We start from the raw sequence: 5,879 nt of genomic DNA, 5'->3' as shown, positions 1-5,879 counted from the left end.
CAATCCATGAACACGGTATGTTCTTCCATCTGTTTATGTCTTCCTCTATCTCTTTTTTTCAATGTCCTGTAGTTTTCTGGGTAAAAGTCTTTTACCTCCTTAGTTAAGTTTATCCCTAGGTATCTTAATTTTTTTGGTTCAATGGTAAATAGGATTGTTTTTTTTAATTTCTCTTTCTGTAAGTTCACTATTGGCATGTAAAAATGCCATAGATTTCTTGGTGTTAATTTTGTATCTTGCTACATTGCCAAATTCATTTATTCGGTCTAATAATTTTTTGATGGAGTCTTTAGGGCTTTCTATGTACAGTATCATGTCATCTGAGAATAATGATCATTTTACTCCTTCTTTCATTTGGATGGTTCACTATTGGTGTATAAAATGCCATAGATTTCTTGGAGTCAATTTTGTATCCTGCTACATTGCCAAATTTATTTACTAAGTCTAATAATTTTTTGATGGAGTCTTTAGGGTTTTCTATGTACAGTATCATGTCATCTGAGAATAATGATCATTTTACTCCTTCTTTTCCCATTTGGATGCCATTTATTTCTTCTTCTTGTCTAATCATTATGGCTAACACTTCCAGTACTATGTTGAACAGAAGTGGTGAAAGCAGCCATCCCTGTCTTAGAACTACAATCTTGAATTCTCTGTCATTTTTATCACATATATCCATGTGTTCCAGCTTCTTTTCTGTAGATTTTTTGTTTTCTTTCTGAGCTTCCTTATTAACATGGTTATTCAAGTTATATCCTTGTCTCATTTGCCTGGGCATCTATTGAATTACTGAACTTTCTCTCACAGCTTTCTATGAAGAAGTCTTTCTACTATTTTCTAGTTGGTGGTACTGAATCACAAGGTTTTTCCTCTGTGACATCCCAGAGCTGACCTCCATGGCTTCCACCATACAGTACAGCATGCAGCTTGGGTGTGGGGTTTGCTTTGCCCTCACCAAAACGTTGACCCCAGACCTCAGCAGGGTTACTCACCCCCCAACATGCCCCACCTGGAGATCAATCAGAGAGGATAATAGTGATTTCACTACAATTGCTCTCGATTTGCAGATAATGTGCTCCTTGGCCCTACACCAAGGGCAACAGTAGGCAAGTTTGGGGAGTCTGATGGGCAGTAGGGTTCTATGGCTCTGTTTCTTTATCTGAAACACCACCACCCAACAGCAGACAGTGGTAGCAGAACCCCTATGCTGAGTCCTTGCCTGGGCATCTCTTCTGGCTCAGCCACTGCTTGCCCTTGCCCTATTGGAGAGCCCACCGAGAATCTTTGTTCCTACTGACCCACAGAAATGCCTGATACCTCCAGCTTTCTCCCTTGTCTGGACCAAGCTGTTCACCAGCTCCCTGTTGCAGGGTTATGTCTGTGGCCATCTGAGCTCTCCTCCCTTTTCACCTCCCTGTTCATTCCCAGTTGCCCACCTTTAGATGCTTCAATGCATGGGTCACTCAGACATGTTTCTATATTGAGCAGGAAATCCTTTGTTGAGTTATAGTTGGTTAACTTATTAAAGTTTTAGGGGGAGAGGCTGAAGGAATCTCTTATGCCACCATTACTCTGACCTCTTTGTGGTTTTTTTTCTATATATTAGATCCAACTGCTATGCCTCTCAGTCTTTGTGGGGTGGCCTTATGTAGTAAGTGTCTTGTGGTGCAGTCTCTTTGCTCTCTTTAGGTGGATGCTCTACGATTGTCCCTTGTGTGGGTTATTTGGGCTCTCCTGTTGTAATTGGGTCTTGGTGGTTGTTCTCCTGTTAGTGGGTGGGATCTCCCCTCAGGCTGGATGACTGTGATGCTCACCCCAACCACATCATGTGAGCTGTTATACAGGGGTTAGAGTACTAGCTAGGAGCCATATTGAGATAGAGGAAGTGCATTGTCTTCAGGTATCTCTTTGTCTTCAGAATGGTCATCCTTTGGCTACCCTGGAGGGAAGTCTGAGTTAAGAAGCCAGCAATGCTCTTCTGAAAGGTCTTCTTCCTAGGAACCTCAAAGTCAAGCTGAGACTCACAGGTCCATAACCTCCCACCTATTAGAATAGTAACTAGGAGAGACAAAATGGCAGTGATGGACATGTCCAGAGCCTGTCCCAGAGCAAATAAATTTAGCAGCTGAAATGAATAACATCCAACCCAAATTGGCAAAGGAGACTTAGCTGATGAAACAGTTTGAAGCTGAGAAGGGCAGAGGACCCCAGGAGAAAGCCACCCCTGACATAGACCTGCTACCTTGGCTGTGGTCCCATGGTCAACGAGTCTCCAGCCACCCCAGGTGCAGGCTCCTGTGAGATCTGAGGCACGCTCACCTCTTACCAGCCCAATGCTTTAGCCCAGGGCACTGCAATCACACGAGCAGCAGACACATGAGCAGCCCACTCCTGTCTAAGGAGCAGCAGCCCTGTGAGCAGCCCACCCAAGGCCTAAGAGTGGCAGCCTCACATGGCCTGCCCCTGTCCAAGGAGCAGCAGCTGTGTGAGTGGTCCACTCTCCCATTTGAGGAGCAACAATTGTGTGAGCAGCCCACCATGTCTGAGGAGCAGCAGCCGCATGAGCAGCCTGCCCATGACTGAGGAGCAGCAGCCCAGCTCAGCCTGCCCCCATCCAAGGAGCAGCAGCTGTGCACAGCCCACACCATGCACCTGTCTTAGGAGCAGCAGCTGCGCGAGCAACTTTCCCCCTTCTGAGGAGCAGCAGTTGTGTGAGCCGCCCGCCCCCATCCAAAGAGCAGCAGCTGTGTGAGCAGCATGTCCCCATCTGAGGAGGAGCAGCCTGCCTCCATCCATGGAGCAGCAGCTGTGTGAGCAGCCCATACCTATCCAAGGAACAGCAGTGCCGCAAGCAGCCCTCCCCCATCCAAGGAGCAGCAGCCACCAGAGCAGCCTGCCCCAGTCCAAGGAGCAGCAGCCACACAAGCAGACCACCCACGTCTGAAGAGTGGCAGCCCTGTCCAGTCCACACTGGTCCAAGGAGCAGCAGCCACACACAGCTTGCACCTGGGTGAGCGGCCTGCCCCCGTCCGAGGAGCAGCAGCTGCATGTGCAGCTCACTTCCGCTCAAGGAGCAGTGTCTGTGCAAGCAGCCCATCCCCCATCTGAGGAGAAGCAGTTGCAAGAGCAGACCTCACCCATCTGAACAGCAGCGGTTTCACAAGCAGCCCACACCCATCTGAGGAGCAGCAGCTCTGCAAGCAACCTGCCCCTGTACAAGGAGGGGCAACCTCACGAGCAGCCCACCCCATCTGAGGAACAGCAGCAGCACACAGCAAGGCCCATCCAAAGAGCAGCAGCCAGGTAAGTAGTCCGCCCTGTCCGAGGAGCAACAGCCCCATGAGCAGCCCACCCCTGTCAAAGGAGCAACAGCTGCATGGAGCCTGCCCACATCTGAGGAGCAGCAGCCTCGTGATCACCTACCCCCATCCTAGGAACAACAGCTATGTGAACAGCCTCCACCACCAGCCAGAGGAGACACCACTGCTGCGAACAGCACCCACCAGAGAAGCCGCTGCCATTTATGGAGCAGCCGCTAGCAAGACCGCCCGAGGAGCAACCACAACCCGAGGAGCCACTGCCACCCAAGAAGAAGCCCCTGTAAGATTCGAAATCTAGATCAGTCAATGAGACCACAAATGGGGAGACAAAGAAACCCCCAAAGGAAAGAAAGGAGGGATCACCAGAAAAGCAGCTAAGTGAAACAGAGACATGCAATATGTCAGAAAAAGAATTGAGAATAACGGTTATACAGTTCATAAACCAGATGGATGAAAAAAATCAACAACTTATATAAGAATTGAGAAGAAATGGATGGCCCTAACTGGTTTGGCTCAGTAGATAGAGCATCGGCCTGCAGACTGAAAGGTCCCAGGTTCGATTCTGGTCAAGGGCGTACCTTGGTTGCAGGCACATCCCTAGTGGAAGGTGTGCAGGAGGCAGCTGATCAGTGTTTCTCTCTCATTGATGTTGCTAACTCTCTATTTCTCCCCCTTCCTCTCTAAAAAAATCAATAAAATATTTTAAACAAAAAAAAAAAACAAAAAAAGAAGAAATGGATGAAAAAAATCAACAACTTATGTAAGAATCAAGAAGAAATTAAGAGTGATATAGGTGCAATAAAAAAACACCATGGAAAGTTTCAACAGTAGACTAGGAGAAGGGGAGGACCAAATTAGCAAATTAGAAGACAGGGAAGCAAAACACATCCAAACTGAACTGCAATTGGAGAAAAAAATTAAAAGACAGGAGGATAGCCTAAGAGAGCCATGGGACAACATGAAATGAAGTAACATATGAGTAATAGGGATGCCAGAACAACAAGAAGAGGAAAAAGAGTTAGAAAATCTATTTGAAGAAATAATGTCAGAAAACTTCCCTGATGTGGGAAAGAAAAAAGTCACACATGCACAAAGAGTCCCAATCAAGATGAACCCGAAAAGACCCACGCCAAAACACATCATAATTACAATGTCAAATGTTCAGGACAAAGAGAGAATCTTAAAGGCTGCAAGAAAGAGACAAAAAGTTACATACAAGGGATCTCCCATTAGATTATCAAATGATTTCTCAACAGAAACACATAAGGCCAGTAAGGAATGGAAGGAAATTTACAAAGTGATGCAAAGCAAGGGACTGAATCCAAGACTACTCTATCCAGCAAGGCTATCATTCAAAATTGAAGGGGAAATAAGGAGCTTCACAGACAAAAATATGGACTTATTTCTAGAAAAATACAACATTCCAAAACTCAATCAGGAAGATTCTAAAAAATCTCAATAGGCCAATAACTATGGAAGAAATTGAAGCAGTCATCAAAAAGCTTCCAGCAAACAAAAGCCTGGGGCCAGACACCTTCACAGGGGAGTACTACCGAACATTCAAGGAAGAAATAAAACCTATCTTTCTCAGACTATTTCAAAAAATTTAAGAGGAAGGAACACTTCTAAGTTCATTCTATGAAGCCAGTATCACCCTAATACCAAAACCAGATAAAGACAACACAATGAAAGAGAACTACAGGCCAATATCTTTCATGAACATAGATGCCAAAATCCTCAACAAAATCCTAGCAAAACGGATTCAGCAGTACATCAGAAAGATCATACACCATGACCAAGTCGGATTTATCCCAGGGATGCAAGGATGGTACAATATCCACAAATCAATAAATGTGATACATCACATAAACAAATTGAGAGATAAAAATCACATAGTCATATCAATTGATGCAGAAAAAGTATTTGAAAAAAATCAACACCCTTTCTTGATAAATACTCTCAGCAAGGTGGGGATAGAAGGATCATACCTCAACATAATAAAAACCATATATGACAAACCCACAGCCAACATTATACTCAATGGGTAAAAACTAAAATGATTTCCCTTAAGAACAGGAACAAGACAGAGATGCCCACTCTCACCACCCCTGTTCTACATAGTACTGGAAGTATTAGCCATTGTGATCAGACAAGAAGAAGAAATAAAAGGCATCCAAATTGGAAAAGAGGAAGTAAAACGGTCCTTATTTGCAAATGACATGATACTGTAAATAGAAAACCCTAAAGACTTCATCAAAAAATTATTAGTATTAATAAATGAATTTGGCAATGTAGCAGGATACAAAATTAAAGACAAGAAATCTATGGCATTTTTATGCACCAATAATGAACTTACAGAAAGAGAGACTAAAAAAGCAATCCCATTTACCATCGCACCAAAAAAATTAAGATACCTAGGAATAAACTTAACTAAGGAGGTAAAAGACCTGTACGCGGAAAACTACAGGACGCTGAAAAAAGAGATAGAGGAAGACATAAACAGATGGAAGAACATACTGTGTTCATGGATTGGTAGAATCAACATCATCAAGATGTCCA

The sequence above is a fragment of the Myotis brandtii genome, unplaced genomic scaffold (assembly GCF_000412655.1).
Source record: "Myotis brandtii unplaced genomic scaffold, ASM41265v1 scaffold73, whole genome shotgun sequence".
In the NCBI taxonomy this organism is placed as follows: domain Eukaryota; kingdom Metazoa; phylum Chordata; class Mammalia; order Chiroptera; family Vespertilionidae; genus Myotis; species Myotis brandtii.
The sequence above is the reverse complement of the archived record's forward strand: the minus strand, read 5'-3'. Positions refer to the sequence as shown.